Source organism: Corylus avellana, chromosome 1 (genome assembly GCF_965113065.1).
Source record: "Corylus avellana chromosome 1, dhCorAvel1.hap1.2, whole genome shotgun sequence".
NCBI lineage: Eukaryota > Viridiplantae > Streptophyta > Magnoliopsida > Fagales > Betulaceae > Corylus > Corylus avellana.
This window is the reverse complement of record NC_142490.1, coordinates 20899669-20917548: the sequence shown is the minus strand read 5'-3', so window position 1 is coordinate 20917548 and position 17880 is coordinate 20899669. Positions and strand designations below refer to the sequence as shown.

The window sequence follows — 17880 nt, the reverse complement described above, 5'->3', positions numbered from 1 at the left end:
AAATTCTTTTCTTCTTACCACCACATATTCGACTTTCAAACTCTCGAAGACTCTTTGCTGGCAACACGCAACAGCTCCCTATCGTTTCTTTCACATGTCCGAAGACCCTTTTTTTTTTTTTTGCCGGCTAATTTTTCCATCTCATTTTTTCTTTATATCTCGTCAATGGCATTTTATTATTATTCAAACTTGACGAACACCATACCTGAGCTTCTCCCCCTATAAATTGACAATATCAACATCCTTTTGTTTTCACCGCCATCTTCCACACCTCAGCTACCACTTCCCCATCTCCATTTTGTTCGACCTCTTGTTTCCTCTCGCCAAAGAAGCGTTCTCCTGCTCTGTCGTGCAAGTTCTGGTGAGTGATGTGTTGGGTTTTTGTGAAAGTTTGAATTTAGTTGTAATGTTCTACTTCTCCTATTTATATTACTCTTTTTGATCATCGTTGCCAGTTGTGAACTGTGAAGGATAAGCCTGGCTATAAATCTTATTTGCGGATAGAGTATTTTCAGTCCTTTCGTTTTGTTAAGCTTAGCTCATTCTCTACCATATTACATGATTTATGTTTCGTGGATTTTGATAACTTGAGTGAAGCTCGAACGAAGCTAAGTGATGCTTTGTCAACAGCCTTGATCCCCTTTTCTGAGAACACTACGTTCCCTGCAAATGATCCGTACGTCTGTGTTGACAAACCACAGTTGTTTGCGCAAGTGGCAGAAGTGATGCGGGTGATTGCAACCCCTTACAGTCTGCTAACTGCGGCGGCCATTAAAGACTATTTTTCTGCGTTAGCTCGCATGCGTGAGCTGATCCATTCCCCAGTGGACGAAGATCGTGTAGTCTTCTCTAGAGAAACTTTTGAGCGTGAGTTTCGCTTGTATCGGGGTTGATGGTTGTATTGGCGAGTTACCTTCTTTTATTTTGCATATTACTTGCTATTATTATATAATGACCCTGTTCTTGAGTGTGAAACTCTTTGCCCTTTTGCTGTTCTTGCTTTGATTTATTTCGAAAAGTAGAGTGATTGGGAAATTCATGTCCAAAATTTCAAGTCACGAACTTTCCTGTGGCTCTATGTCTTCCCTTTTCTGAAGTTACATTTCCTCATGTTTGTGCACAATTTAAATGGAACCCAGATTGAATATCATGGTGACACTTCAATTCCTTGCTAATATGAATTTGCTAGTTTAACAAAAGGATATAGAATAATGCTATAAATGAATACAGTCAAAATTTATGGTGTAGTGGGATAGAAAACTCTTTTCACCGGTTTTGCATTATGAAGAAAAAAAAAAAAAAAAAGATGCAAACTGAAAAGTAATTGCCTGCTTTAGTTAAATACCTCAGAATTTTGCTTTTTGAATAAAAAAACAAAAAGAGGTTGAACTGTAGGAGAATGATACGGATGAAATTCTAAGCCTCAAACAGTAAAATGATAAGGATGCATTTCATTTTGTTTTTAGGAAAAATATTGTGGACTCATCATCATACATAAGATGAAAAATTAACATCTCGCTCATTGGGAAAATTTGGAAAATTTGTGTATAGCCGACAACAAAATTTGTGCAGAAATTCAAATGAACTGGAAAATATCTAATTAGTTATACTTTAAGGGTATTTTTGTCTTTTCAATTTTTTCACATAAAAATATCAATCCACTATAATTAACTGGATATTCTCTAGTTCAAATATTATGGTCTAGTTCAAGAATATCCTCTTTGGTTCAAATGAACTGGAGATGATCCTATTCTCTTCGAAACACCATGATATTTAAGTAAATGTTACTCGATCTTCACATACATTTATTACACTCATGTCATACTGTGGAACATGATCATCTCCAGTCCACTTTGGATTTGAGAGTATCCAATTAATTGTCAGAATCTCTCTAGAGAGATCCTGAGGCTATAAATGGAACACATGTCTCATTAATAAAAAATAATTAAACAATATATATTTTAAAAATAATTATAAAAGAAAATAATATATATTTTTTTTAAAAAAAAAGAGGTGGCTTCGGCCAACCCAGACCGCCGGTCTAGCGGGCGGTCTGGGGTGGCCGAAGCCTACCCCAACCCCAACTGGAGTGTCCGGCCACCCGTTAGTTTTTTTTAATTTTTTATTATTTTCTTTTTTTTTTAATTATTTTTTAAAATATATTTTATTTTATAATTTTTTTTTATTAATAGATATATGTCTGATTTATGGGCTCAGGATCTAGACCAATAACTGAATATTCTCCAGTCCAAAATGGAGTGGAGAGGATCCAGTTTCACATAGCGCATAGTAAGCAACTTAAAACATGACACGTCCCCCTCCCCCCTCTTGTGCATACATGTCAAAAAAAAAAAAAAAAACATGACACGTTAGCCAATGCGATATACGTATAATAAATAAGTGCGAAGAAGAGCATTACTCATGATATTTATTCAACAGTCAAAAATCAAATCAATCATTTTTTTAATTAAGTTATATTTATATTGATAAACTTGATAACAATATTCTCGCAGTCCTTAAGGTTTGACATCTTCTATATAACTTTATCCCACAAGGATTCATTTTATTGCAAGTTGTTATTTTTATTATATATGTGCTTTAGATTTGTTTCGGAAATTGGTATATGACTTAACATCAGGGACGGAGGAAGGGGGGGACTGGTAGGGGCCAGGCCCCCCCCCCCCCCCCCCCAAATGACAAGAAAAAAAAATTTCTAAGGTAAAAATAAATTTTTATAGTTAATTTTTTTTTTTTTTTTTGCTAATTGGCTCTTACTAGCTAAATTTTTTAGACATGGGCCCCTGCCCATTTGTAAGTCTGGCTCCGTCTCTACTTAACATACTTTTTAATACGTTAAAAATATTTTGATAATTTAGCCAAATAAAATATTAAACACTTTTTTTTTTTTTTTTTTACTTAAATTTATGATTCAATCCCACCGAGTTCAATAAATTTATTCTGATGATTTTAACCTGTGAATGCAGCGACTATGGGAGAAGATATGTTGAATGGATCAGGGTACCACCGTAGCAAGATACCTTCTGGAGCTGCGTCGTTTCATGCACTATGGACTTCATCTGCGGTTATCCCGAACTCGATGATCATCAATTTTTTTGGGGATGGCTCGGTAGCCTAAGACCACAATTTTTTTTTTTTTTTTTTTTTCAGAAGTATACCGATAATAAAGTTATAGTGAGAAAAATGTGTAGTTTTTAAGGAAAAATGAGAAGGGTTCTTCAAGGATTCAGGGAGTGGTGCAGTTGTTTGCTTGGTGATGCCACAACATTCACTCTACAGGGTGGTTTTCACTTTTCTATACTTTTTTTTTTTTTTTTTTCATTTTTTTATATCAATTTTTTTTTTTTCTCACATCAATTTAAGTCAATTACAATAACAACAACAAATAGTGAAAAAGGGTTTGCCAAACATTTCCGATCTTGATGGCTTGCTTCTAACTTTCCCTGCCAGAAGAATGACAAGATTTTAATTTAAATAAGTAGGGTAAATTTTCCCACAATAAAATCAAATGGACAAATTTGATTCTCCTAGCGTGTCTATAAAATTCAAAGGACACATTTTAGCAAAGAGAAAAAGTGACACGCTTTTGATTCTCGTATTCTCTTATAAAATAAAAAAGGACAAGCAGCGTATGTTTTAATATTAATGGTGTTGAAAAACTTTAAGAAAAATTTCATTTTAGACTCAATGAATTACTACGCATTTTTACAATCCTCTCAAACTTCAAAACCTTTCAATTTAAACCCATGAGCTTTTAATTGCAGTCAATTTGAACCACCGTCAGATTTAGCCGTTAACTTCTAACGGCAATACTTAAAAAGACCAAAATATTTCTAATTTTTTGTTTTTTATTTTTTTGTTTTTTTTTTTTTAAAAAAAAATTGAATTTAATAATAAATTTAAAATTTTATAAAAAAAGTTAGTGATATAAACATCATTGTCAACTTTTAACGTTTAAAATCTGACGTTAAAAGAATATCCAAGCAAAATTAAATAATATACACAGGTAGTATGCATAAGCACCAAAACTAGAAAGAGCACAGAAAAAAAAAATTAAAAAAAAAAAAAAAAAAAAATTGGGTAGCCACCATCGGACCATTGTTTGCCCCAATTGTTTTTGATGATCCAAAAGTTTTTACCATCTTCGCTTCCAAATCCTATTAGTAAGACCGCGTGATATGATGTTTTTTCTTCTGAATTGGTTGTTCAGTTAGACCTTCATAAATTGAGCCCTATCACATGAGAATGAAATTCAGTTAGAGGGTAATAACTGACAAATTATTAGCATTACCAAAATTATAAAGCAAGTACTCCCGTGAATCCCTCTTCAAATAATTCAAATTCTGGGCAAATCGTAAATAGGTCGCTCTTTACTTCTTTCCATAACTACTTCTTCGTCTTTGTGATCCTCTTTCATATTCACCCTAAATATCAACTTTCTCTTCTACAAGAATGAAAGATTAGAATAAATAGAAAATTAAAAAAGAATAAAAGAATTATGATAATTTGGTTATTTGGTGAAAAGAATTAAGATAATTGAATGGCATTATTTGGTGAACAGCATTAAAAGCATTAAAAAAAAAAAATTAAGATAACGTGAAAAGCATTTTTTTTTTTTTACATAATTGAATGACGAAAGATTTTAAATATATATTTGGTTAGCCAATTTAGGAGAATGGTTAAGCCATTGCCCATACTCTAAACTCAAAAACTCTAAAAAGTTGATTCTATTAAAATTAGTCATACACGGGTTCAGATAATGAAATGTTGCAAACTTTTCGCTCTTTATTTACGGCAATGTTGATCAACCCAACAATACAGTATAAATAAGCAGTAAAAACGAGATTTTTATAAAATCTAAAGAGTGTTATAGTTGTAGGAAATCTATAGGCGCAAACAAACAAAATAAAAATAACAAATTAAATATGGGAACAAATAACAGCTTAAGCCTCAAATTTCATTAGTACTAAATTGACATCAAAGTAAATTATTAGAAAATATAAACTCACTTTTAGAGAACACATTTAAATCACAAAACGATTCATACGGTTAGAGAATCTCTTAATTAACCACAATAGCAACGCACAGCACCAAAACAAATATCAAAGAGTACCAAAAACAAGTCTATACCCAAAGATAATAGATAACAAAATCAGGGAGACTACTTACACATAATAACATAAAAATAAAGGCAATAACAAAAAAAACTACAGAAAACCCAAACAATAGGGACACTGGAGCAAGGAGGGCAGCGAAGGTAAGCTATGGAAGCGTTGGAGGCGCGGTCGGACCAGGACGTGGCTCACACGCGCGAGCGCGTAAGGTACACGATAGAGCGTTTGGATCGATGGCCGAGCGGGAGGAGGCGTTCAGGAGCTGGAAGGCCGGCGGTGATGGTAGACTGGGAATGTAGAATGGGTTTAAGAAAAAACCCATCTATGAACCAAGACTGGCGATGACTGTGGACGGGAAGTGGCGAGAGGCTAGTCGAATGTTGGAGCGAAGGCTGAGCGCGGCTGATCTGTGGCGGAAAGCAAGGAGGAACACCAAGGATCTTTGGCGGAAAAAGAAAAAAGAAGGAAAAAAACCACAGAGAGAGGGGAGAAGGATCTCACAAAGGAGACCAAAAAGAAACACAAGGTTTCAGAGCTTCTCTCTCTAGAAAAGAGAGAGAAGGAGGTCCATCTTTATTGTTAAATGTAAAAACAACACATTTAGATCACAAAACGATTCATAAGGTTCTAAGTGCAAAAAAAAAAAAATTGACAAATAATCCTCACAAGAACAAGATAACATAAGTACTCTCAATCCAACCAAAAACAATATTAAGATGTTCATAAGAAAATGAAAGAAGAAAAAAAAAAAAAAAAAAAAAAAAAAACCTTGTAATACAAGTGATGCTTGCAATCTGTTTTTCTTGGAGACAGTGGAGGATTTTGAAGGAGTAGATCCTTCTGCATCCAACCTGCAAACCACGGAAGCTGGTAACATCTATCAGGCATTTTACTTGGATTTGCCATTTCCCAAACGGTGGGGATGTGCTTTATACAATATGATAATAACTTTAACTCACTGTCAAACGAAAAATTACAAATAAACCATTCAGGTATTGAAATGACTTCGAATGGTCCATTAGTCAGGATGCCTAAACCACAACGTCTTCGTGTCAACAGTAAAATCCCAGCCATTTTACTGTTCACACGAAGTCTTCTTAAATATCTTTCTTTTGAGTTTTTTTGTGGCTTTCTTTTCTGAATTCTTACATGTGATGAGTCACATGCGTAGAAAAATCGTTCACAAAAGACAGTGTACGGCATACCTTTCACGTAATAGTTGAGTTCAGTTGAGTTGGCATGACACAACTTTCACGCTTTGGAGCTCATAGCACGAGCCCGTGACTGTTGAGTCATCAATGTTGCGAAGAAACATAGAAGAAAACACAAAACAAGCACACAACAAAAACAGCTTCCAAAAAGCCAATCGAGTGAGAGCACACAAATCGATGACATGGCAAAATATTTTCTTGTCAACTAATTAAATAGATTTTTTAACTTTGAAGTACATGTTTCAACAATTAAATAGATTTTATAATATTAATAAAAATATAATTTCAAAAAGTTTAAGGAGATAATTCACTCATTAATGTTGGAATTGTCACATTATTATTGTGAAATAAAAATATAATATCTAACCATTACTCTTATAAAATATAATATCAATAGTCGAATTTGTAGCAATCTTGGCTAATGGGAAGGTATTAATCCTTACAAATGGTTACTTATCTTGTTCCAATGATATTGTGCTTGCATGAAATTGCATGTTGTATTTGGAAAGATCAAGAGTGTATGTTTGTTAATATGTTTTAGGGAAGTTTTTTTTTTTTTTTTTTTTTTTTTTTTTTTATTCATTTGAATAAGTGGTATATGTTAGGTAAAGGCAAAAATTGTTTTAAAAGTTTTTATTTTATTTTATTTTTTGTTTTGAGTTGTTTGTTGGTATATTTGTCATTAGAAAACAAAACAAAACAAAACATTAACAAAAATGATTTTGAAAATGATTAGTAGTAATAATGAGCTCTCAATAACTGCATAACCGTTGGAAACACTCTAACATGTGTCATGAAATGATCGAAGAGACCTTTTTGAAATATAATATAAGAATATCTTTGTGAACTCACTCTAGTAAGACACCGAGCCTATTTATGATTGCGTTTGAAAAATAGAGTTTATAAGTTAAAAAGAGTTTTTGGGCAAAAACTTTATTTTTAAGCTTTTGCCAAAAATGAGTTTTTGACATTTTTAGGCTTGGTAGACCCTTAAAAGTGCTTTTAATTTTTTTACCAAATAAGTGCTTTTTTCTTCAAACGGATTTTTTTAATATTAAAAACACTTTTAAGTACCTCAAACATAATCTCAAACAAGCCCTAAGACACAGTCTAATTTTAAGCCAGTAAATTGACATATTTAGCCTTCCAACTTTAGGTCAATCCGTGCAAAGAGAAGCATTAATTACTGCACTTATCTGAGTGATCCACAAACGGTCCTCTTCCATCATATGAAAAATGTCCAGGGAAAACTTCGAAAAGCATTAATCAGGCTTTGAAGGTCACAGCACGTGCCTAGTCCGTGCCCGTTGAGAACACAAACGAGCACATAATGAAAACAACTTTGGGAAAGCCAATGGAGTGAGAGCCCACAGATCGATGACATGGCAAAAGATTTTTAAAATTCTGCCTAAGAGCATTCCCAATGGAGGAGCTAAATGGTACTTTTATATAAAATGGCTAATCGGATTTGTAAAAAAATCCTCCACATTGGATTAACAAAAAAAAGTGCAAAATGGATATTTGATTGAATTAGCCAAAAAAAAAAAAGCTACATTTAGTAACACTTTTCAATGGGGTTATTTTATTTTGGAAAAAGTCCACATAACCCTCTCAAACTACCACCCAATTGACAATGTCCCTCTCAAACTTTCAATTGTGACAATATCCCCCTCAAATTACAAAAAATTGTCAATGTTCCCCCAATGACGAAATTACCCTTAATAAAATAAAAACAAAAAATAAAAAAAACTTCTAGAAAAAACCTAAAACTAATTAAAAAAAAATCCAAAGGGTAGAAAATTAAATTTTTTTTTTTAAAAAAAAAAAATCCTTTTTATAAGAAAAAAATTAAAATTTTTCGATTTTTTTTTGTTATAAAAATTTCGTTTTTTATTTTGCTTTATAAATTTTTTAAAATAAAAATTTCTGTTTTTTAAAAAAATATTCTTTTTTTTTTATTAAAAAAAATATTGTTATAAAAAAATTAAAAAATTTCGTTTAAAAACTATTTTTTTTTTTTTAAAAAAAAAATGTTCTTTTGAAATTAAAATTTTTTGTTTTTTTTTTTTAATTTTTGTTTTTTTTAAAAAAAAAAATTTAGAAGGGTATTTTTGTCTTATTAAGAAATTTATAAGGGCATTTTGATCTTTTTGTTAATCTTAGGGGGGTCATTGACAATGTTTTGGTAGTTTATGGGGAACATTGTCACAATTGAAAGTTTGGGGAGGAGGGGGGGGACATTGTCAATTTGATGGTAGTTTGAGGAGGTTATGTGGACTTTACCCTTTTATTTTTTTATTGTTTCTCTCACATGTTTTCTCCTTTTCCCACAACTTTTATCATTTTTCAATGGATCATTATGAGAATATTCTTTCACAATTTTTAATAAAAAGATATTAAACAGATATTTAAATAATAAAAATAAAAATATAGCTAATCGGATGTAGGAAACCTTTAAAAATTCATTAACTAAACTAGATAAAATGAATTTTAATGAACTATTTTACATTAAAATTTGGCTTCTCCATTAGAAATGCTCCAAACGGTCTTCTTTCTTTCTGGCCAGAGCCTTTATAAAAGAGATTTAATTCTTTTTAACGTAGCCTTTCCTTCAAGAAAAAAATTCATTTCTTCTCACCCCTAGCTACCCTCACGATGAAGTATTCATGATAAGATTAAAGTTATTTTGGTGCAAGAATTAATTGGTTACAAAATCTATACTGGTCTGACCAGGAATTAAAGGAGGGCATCCAATTTGTTATATGAAAATGTATTTTTATTTTTTCAAAAAGTAAGATGACCAAAAGTACTGTTGGTTGAACCACCCAAAATTTTTTGGGGGTGGTTTGGCCTTCTAACTGCTTAAGGGGTGACTTGGTCGTCTTATAATTTTTCAAAAAAAAATTTTAAGGTTTAATTTAATTTTTTTTTTTTTTTTTAAGAAACAAGACAACACGTGTGATAGAATGTGAATATGACAAAAGTATTAAGTTAATATTTTTTTTTGTAAGTCATGTATCATTTGTAATAAGATTAAAATATAAGTTAAGAAAAATAAAAAAGTAAAAAATTTAAGTATTAAAAAGATAATTAATCCTTATTTATTAGCTAAACTGACCACGTCACTCAAGCTCTACTAACCACAAATCGACACGATTTAGCTCATTAAAGTCTTTAAAGACATCCTCCTACCTTCTGATGCTCGCCCACCACATATTCGACTTTCACACTGTCGACGACCTTTTTTTTAATGTCCGAAGACCTTTTTTTTCTTTTTCTCCTTTCTTTCTTTCGGCTACTTTTTCCATCTCATTTTTTCTTTATATCGCATCAATGGCATTTTATTATTATTCAGAAACTCATGCTCCTTCCCACTTGACGAACACCACAATGTGAGCTTCTCCCCCTATAGATTGACATTATCAACATCCTTTTGTTTTCACCGCCAGACATCTTGTTTCCTCTCCGAAAGAACCCTTCTCCTGCTCTGTGCAAGTTCTGGTGAGTGATGTGGTACGGTGGGTTTTTGTCAAAGTTTGAATTTAGTTGTAATGTTCTACTTCTCCTACTTATATTACTCTTTTTGATCATCGTTAATGCCAGCTGTGAACTGTGAAGAATATGCCTGGCTACGAACCTTCTTTGCTGATAGAGTATTCTCAGTCATTTCGTTTTGTTAAGCTTAGCTCATTCTCTACCATATTACATGATTTATGTGTCGTGGATTTTGAATTCAGTAGCAACATGAGTAGAGCTCGCAAGGAGCTAATTTATGCTTTGAGATCAGACGTCTCCTTTTCTAAGAACAGTAGGTTCCCTGATGATGGTATGTACGTTTGTGTCGACAAACCGCAGTTGTTTGCGCCAGTGGCGAAAGTGATACGGGTGCTTGCGACCCCTTACAGTCTGCTAACTGCCGCGGCCATTAATGACTATTTTTCTGCGTTAGCTCGCATGCATGAGCTGATCCATTCACAGGAGGGCGAAGATCGTGTAGTCTTCTCTAGGGAAACTTTTGAGAATGAGTTTCTGTTGTTATGGTGGGATCATTGATTGTAAATTTGTCGTGTTGTTGGCGATGATCTACTGTGTTATCTTTAAGAAGTTTACCTCTATAATGACCCTGTTCTTGAGTGTGATACTCTTTGCTGTTCTTGCTTTGATTTATTTCGAAAACTAGAGATTGATGGGGAAATTCATGTACAAAATTAAGTCACGACTTGTTTTTATCACACAACTTTCCTTTGGCTCTATCTATGTCTTCCCTTTTCTGAAGTTACATTTCCACATGTTTGTGCACAATTTAAAATTGAACCCAGATTGAATATCATGGTGACACTTTAATTCCTTGCTAATATGAATTTGCTAGTTTAACAAAAGGATAAAGAATAATGCAATAAATGAATTCAGTCAAAATTGATGGTGTAGTGGGATAAAACCCTTTTCACCGGTTTTGTATTAAAAAAAAAAAAAAAAAAAAAAAAAAAAAAAGCATATTTGACTCAAGCAGGCAATTACTTTTTCTGTAAGCTTTTTTTTTTTTTTTTTTTTTGTTCTTTTATGGTCTCAAGTCAAAAGACATTTTACCTTCAAGGGTGGTGGTTTAATAGTTCATGAAAATTCTCAAGTGGTTAGGTAAGTAGTAGGGTGTGAGTTCGAATCTCCACAGTAGAAAATCCTCATACCTGATTAGTATAAACTACATTTGTTTCCATTGATGCTCTGGCGGGACGGGTGATTAAGATATGGCTCGGGTGGTCTTGAGAGTGCGCCTGCGGTTTCCGCCGTCTAGGTCCCTCCTGAGCAGTCTCCTGCGAGTTTGTGTGATTATGGTCACGCGCATATAAAATAGCCACAATTGGTTTTTCACTCCAACATTTTTTACTTTAAAAAAAAAAAAATTGTGAACAAAATAAACATTTTTTTTTTTTTTTTTGTGTGGATACACCATCATACATGAGATGAAAAATTGACCGGAACAATATATAAATCCTAACCTTATTTTGTGACATAATGATGAAAAATTAACATCTCGCTCTTAGGGAAAAGTTTGTGTATTTCCAACAACACTCATTTATTACACTCATACTAGATTGGCTAGTGCAGTACATTGTAAGTGACTTAAAACATGACACATTAGCCAATGCGATATGAGTAATAAATGAGTACGAAAAGGAACATTAGTCATGATATTTATACAACCATCTTCAAACTTCGGCTACTGCACATACAACAATGGTCTAACAACATAACAAAACTCAAGTGTAAGGCAATTCAGTCGCATACATAATGAAACAGAAACCATGTTTACTTAAAATGGTTACCCTAGCTCTTCCTGCTTCTTCTTTTTCTTCCTTTCCCTTTTTCCCCCTTAATCGGCTAGGTAGGAGTTTTTTTCATAATTTTGGGTATAAAAATGTATTCAAGTATGTTATTATATATATTGAGACTTGGCAAAAGTGATAGAGAAAAACCTAGACCCTACAAAAAGCAAAAATTTCTGATATTTGGTTATGCTACCTGAACTCACTTGGGTTTTCTTTGCTTCGGATGAGAGGAACACTATCTTCCCTCTAAATTATCCACTCTTCACACAATGCTTCTGTCACCTCCACATATAGCCGATGCTCCTAAATTTAAAAAAAATAAACAATAAATATGTCACAAAAAGGAATCCAACCCAAGTGGAAAGTTTATGCACAAGAATCCTGTAATTTTATCATCCAAGAGGGTATTAAAGTATTTTTGGTGAATACATGGTAGTAAAAAAAATTTGTTAATTTTTTTAACTAAAAGAACATTATTTAAGGAAGGCCTTGGCAGGAGATTAAGGATAGTGTTTGGTATTTTTGCTGAAAAAAATATATTGAATTTGGAGAAGTTCACGGATTGCCCCGACCCGATCAAGCAAAATACTTCTTGCTAGCTCATCCTCCCCATTTGCAGATTACAATTTAAAACCATATAAAAGTATTAAGGGTCTGTTTGAGATTGTGTTTTCAATAAATGTGATTTTAAAAATTATGTTTTTGAAGGCATTTGGTAAAACATGTTAATTTTTTTTTTTTTATCAAATATTTGTTATACGAAATCTTGATTTTAGTTTAAATTCACGTTTTTTCAAATAAGTACCACCTAGCCTACTTAGAGCATTCATATTGAGCTCTTCAAATAAAAGTTAAATCTGAAAAGAAAAAAAAAATCATTTTTTTAAATTTGAAAAGTCACTTTTAAAATGAATCAAATATCAAACTCATTATATTTTCCTCTACTTTAGATAAATATTATTATTTTCTTTTTTTTTAATTCTTTTTTTGTTCTAGGTAGATGAGAGAGAGAAGGAAAATGAATATATAAGATTAAAAAACTAAATAACTTTCACTTTTTGGCTCTTGGTATTTGGAGAGCCTTTTGATCAAAGTTAATTTTGAAATATAGTAGAGAGCTTGTTAAATGACTATTTTTTTGAGTTTTTTCAAAATTTTAAAGAAAAACCAAATTTAAAGAGTCCAATAGGAATGCTATGATAAAAATCGCAGATCTTTTTTCTATTTTAAATTAAGTATTTTTTAAATCTCAATGCCAAACGCATTACGTTTTAAGATATTATTTAAGAATGCAGATTATTTTTAAAAAATTGCAATCTTAAAAGCACCATAACTAAACCTACCTCGTCATTGTAGCTCCACTAACCACAATTTAAAAAATCATTAAAAAATTTTCAAGCAGGAGAAAATTAAATTAAAAGAATGGAAAAAAAAATAAAATAAAACAATTGTGACGTGTCAAATGTCGGCACGTCACCACTTTGGTGACATGCCACACTTTGGAACGTCACTATTGGCTGCATGAGGAACCAACATATATCTTCTATTGATTGCAGGCCTAGGCGTACGAAGATATTATTTTTCTTTTTTCTTCCTTTCTTACTCTTCTTCTCTTCTTCTCTCCCTCTCCCAGCACGCAGTCACCTCTTCGGTGCCGTTCTCTCTCCCTCTCCGGCGATCTCTCTCCTCCTCTGGCAATCTAGCTTTCTCCCTCTGGCCATCTCTCTCCGACAGGTATATACTTATATATACCTAGAAGATCTTCAAATTACTCTAGGCTTTGATTTTTGATTTTTTTTTTTTTTTGCTGGGATTGGGATTGGGATTTTGAATTTATTTTATTTTATTTTATTTTATTTTTATTATTATTATTATTTTTTTTTTTTTTTTTTATGCTGGGTTTGGGTTTTTGAAATTTTTCTGGGTCTGATTTTTCTGGTTGGTTTGGTTTGATTTTTCAAATTGAATTCACTTGGGGAACAAACATGCTCTACTCTAATGGGTAATTTTTTCAAGTTCAAAACTTTTGATTTTGTTTACATTTGATTGATCTATTGTTGCTTGCACAGATGGAAGTTCCTCTATGATCTGAAAATTATTCATGGTCAGACATGAATAATTTATCGAAAAGAAGCTCCTCCTAGACCAGATTTGTTGCCTTTGCAGATCAAAATTTGTCCCATATTGGCCCATTCTGGCCAAAAGTTACTAATGTTCAAGAACCGTCGATGTTTCAAAAATCTGGCACCATCAACTCTGGTCAATTTCCTCAACGGCCACCAACTTCAACAAGATGCTCCATTTTCAATCAAGACCAAACTCAAGCTTTCACATAATTCCACATTGAGTTTGAGAGAGAGTGGTAGAGAATAGCAATGTGGGCCCACATTGGTAAGTGTTTAGAAAGTCCTTGTCATTTGCTCACATAAATAAGCCTCACCTAAGCCACATTGGAAATGCATGAAGTCCCTCTCCCCTTTGGCTCCTATATAAGGAGGTTTCTTATGTACAATTTTTTGTTTTTTTTTTTTTTTTTTGGCAAAAAGGGTAGGTTGGGGAAACCAATTGTGGTTATCTACTAGGAGCCGCATAGGAGGGGCCTAGACGGTAGGAACCGTAGGTGCTCTCTCAAGTCCAACTGAGCCATATTTGACCTAGCCCCACAATGGCATCAATGAGAACTAAGATGGTTAATACTAATTAGGTATATGTAAGGATTCTCCATTGCGGATATTCGAACTCACACCCTAGTACTTGCTTAACCACTTTAGAGATTTCGGGTTCGATTGGCAAAAGCCATGGCCCAGCCACTGTTCAGTGTCTCGGCCATTGACCGGTTTTCAGACTCAACATTTGGCATTTTTTTTCCAATTTTGCCCCTCTTTGAAATTTTTCCACAGACCAGTTTTCCCCCTAATTCCCACGCTTTGTGTTTATGGGCAGCGTCTCCCCAATCCCCCCCTAACACGAGCCCGAAAGCCTCTCAAAACCCAGATTTTCTCCCCCCCACCCCCCTGCCGCTAGCAGAATTTCTCCCCTTGAGGCCGAGGGCGCAGAAGTGGCGGAAGTTGAAGGGGTCGCGGCGGAGGCAGGAGAGGAACTCGGACGCGGCGTCGTATTGGAAGACGCAGCGAGCGGAGGAGGCGCTGTAGAGGGAGAGAGTGGAGGGACCGTTGATGGTTGCGAGGAGACAGGAGTTGGGCCGGGCCTGGACCCAGCAGAGGTCCTGGATGCCGGGTTTCGATGCGAAGTCGATCTCGAACCAGAAAAGCAGGGATCGGGCGCAGAAATCGAGGATGCAGATGCGTCCCTGGCGGTCGGCGGCGGTGAGGAGGAGATGGGACGATGAGGGCTCCATGGAGAGGAGGTTGCGGCAGAGGGGGAGAGGAGTCCAGCGAATAGAGGTGACGAATGGCGAGAGGAAATTGGAGTTGGAGGGGCTGGAAGAGGGGAAGGGGATAGTGGAAATGAGCTGGAGAGAGCGGGAGTTGACGACGGATATGGAGTTGCCGGGGGCGAAGGCCCGAGGGGCTCAAGTCCGCCGATCAAAAGTTGTTGCGGCTCGGTGGCCCCGGGAGCGTGTAGTCCCACGAGTCTAGGCCTGCTGCTCCGGCTGCTGCCGATGCTCCTCTTGGGCTCGACATTGCCGCTTTTTCTGTCGCCGTCGCAATTCTGAGTGTACAAAGATCTCTCTGACAGTTGGAAGAGGTTTTTATTTTATTTTATTTGGTCTGACTTTTCCCTCCGGGGGAACTTCCGGTATGATCACTGGGTTGTGTGTGTAACAGTTGGTTTTTTACTTTGGAAAATGCACTCGCTCAGACACAAGAATGCTCGCTTTTACGTCGTGTGCTGGGATTTTTTTGGAGAAACAATTGAAGGGTAATACGGTAAATGCAGGTCAGGGAAAGGAGCCACAATTTTGACTGAACAGTGTCTAGGCTACCTGGGGCTTTTGCCAAACACCACCTTCCTTGGGCCATTGAACCACCACCTTTTTATGGTCTTATGTAGAATTATATTTACTCAATAAATGCAAGATTTAGCTTATATGACTTTAATATGTGGATGTAAGCATATTGCCAATCCACCTTAATCTTGTGTCTATTTCTTTCTTGCTTATTTATTATTCTGCATTTATATTTCTGCATTATAATTTATTTCAAACACACACAGCCGCATCAGAGAAAAAAAATTCTCTGCTGCCAGTTCACGAGATGAGAGAATATTCAAGGACATTAAAAAATTCTTTTTAACGTAGCCTTTCTTTCAAAGAAAAAATTCTTTTCTAGTCAACCCTAGCTACCTTCGCCACGAAGTATCCGTGATAAGATTAAAGTAACTTTTGGTGCAAGAATTAATTGGTTACAAAATCTATTAGCTCTTGCACAGAAAGTTTCTTTATTTTTGCCACCAATTAATCAACAACCTCCCTAAACCAGAAATTTGGTGTGATAGAATGTAAATGTGACGAAACTAAGTTAATATTTTTTCGTAAGTCATATATGACATATCGTTTGTAATAGGATTTAAAATATAAGTAAGAAAAAATAAAAAATAAAAAGATAATTAATCCTTATTTATTAGCTAAACTTAATTACCACGTCACTCCAGCTCCACTAACCACAATTCGACACGATTTAGCTCATTAAAGACATCCTCGTACCTCTGATGCTCCCCCACCACAAATTCGACTTTCACACTGTCGAAGGAAGACTCTTTCCTCCATGTGCTTCATCATCAATTCTTTTAGGATTGTATTGAAGTTCAGTACTGGCAATGGCAGGGCAAGAGGATTGAACCGTCTTTTCCTAGTATGACTCTTCTCGAATGTATTGGTTTAAACAAAACAATTAGATCCCAAAACGATTCCCAAACCCTAAACGATGGAGTACGAAGTTAAACATAATATCTGGTTCAAACTTAAAACAGAGTTTCACTTAAAAAATGATTTGTCATCCTCACTAGAACAATATATCTTACTCTCAATCCAATCAAAAACAATATTAAGAGTCCGTTTGAATTTGCAATTTCAAAAAGTGTAATTTGAAAAAAATTATTTTTAAAAATGCAATTAAGCGTTTAGTAAAATCTTAATTTGACCTTTAAAATTACGGTTTGTTATTTACAATTGTACATTTTCAAAAAAGCACTTACTTGCCTGGGAATTGAAAACGCAATTTTTCTACATTATTCAAATCGTAACTTTTTAAAAACGCAATCGTAAACAATCTATTTTTTTTGAGATTTAGTTTAAAATTATGGGTTAATAACTTTTTTAATACCTATATTTTCACTTTTTTATTATTTTTTTCCACCTAGGTTTTCATTTGTATCATATATGATACCCAACTTTTGGGTAAATACCGGTTTAGTATCTCCGTGACTCCGTCACCATTCCGTCAATTAAACTTACAAACTGACATATGTTATAACAAAAACGTACATGTCATGTGTCCTAACAAAAAAAAAAGAATCGTAAAACCAATTAAAATAATTTTTTTAAAAAAATCAAAACTTTTTTTAAAAAAAGAAAAGACAAATATGGGGAGGCCCGGCCACCCCCATTTTGGCCATTGAGGTGGCCAAAATTAGTTCGGTTGATGAAATATGGCAAAGATATTAAATTGATCCTTATCCATAAGTCAGGCATTCCTTGTGATAGATTTAAAACCTAGATAAGAAAAAATAAAAAAATAAAAAAGTGAAAACCTAGATACTAAAAATGTTATTAACCCTAAAATTATACTTTTTAGGTATGAAACCGAAATAACAAACGCACTCTAAAGGAAGCAAATGATACTACAAAATGACCGGCAACTTTCTTAGATTGGGTGTTTGTGTTCGTTGGGTGGGTTGATAAGAACAGCCATCTCTTTATTTACAAATTACATTCAAATTAAAGTAGCAACCAAAAATTGGAAGGAAAAGAAGATGAATTAAAAAATATATATAATAAAAAAAAAAAAGATGAATTTTGTAATTTTGTATGATGTATGATGATTTGTAATTTTGTATGATATATGTGTTTGTTTTCCTTTGATCGAGTGTTGGCAAAAAATATATATAATAAAAAAATAATAATATTTAAAACAAAGTAAAGTGAAAATAGAAGGACGGTTGGAGTGTGTAGCCAAAAACATTAGCAAAAATAGTGAGTTGTACTTTTTAAATAGCTAAACTAACGACCATTGATGGTAGGGTGAAGAA

At 34.0% G+C, this 17880-nt stretch overlaps 2 long non-coding RNA genes across 3 annotated transcripts; one reads left to right on the top strand and one right to left on the bottom strand.

Annotated features, from left to right (window-relative positions):
• Window positions 1-3904: 3904 nt before the first annotated feature.
• LOC148588103 (uncharacterized) lies at window positions 3905-6222 on the bottom strand. Of its 2 annotated transcripts, XR_015909789.1 has the most exons (4): window positions 6110-6222; window positions 5901-5983; window positions 4393-4462; window positions 3905-4250 (listed from the first exon to the last, which is right to left on the bottom strand). It is a non-coding gene; the product is annotated as an uncharacterized LOC148588103 (long non-coding RNA). The 2 variants fall into 2 exon arrangements; XR_015909790.1 differs by lacking the exons at window positions 4393-4462; window positions 6110-6222 and having other exon boundaries at window positions 5901-6097.
• Window positions 6223-9713: 3491 nt separating this feature from the next.
• Window positions 9714-10618, top strand: LOC132173032 (uncharacterized). The gene is made up of 2 exons (XR_015909803.1): window positions 9714-9844; window positions 9947-10618. It is a non-coding gene; the product is annotated as an uncharacterized LOC132173032 (long non-coding RNA).
• The last annotated feature ends 7262 nt before the right edge of the window (window positions 10619-17880 follow it).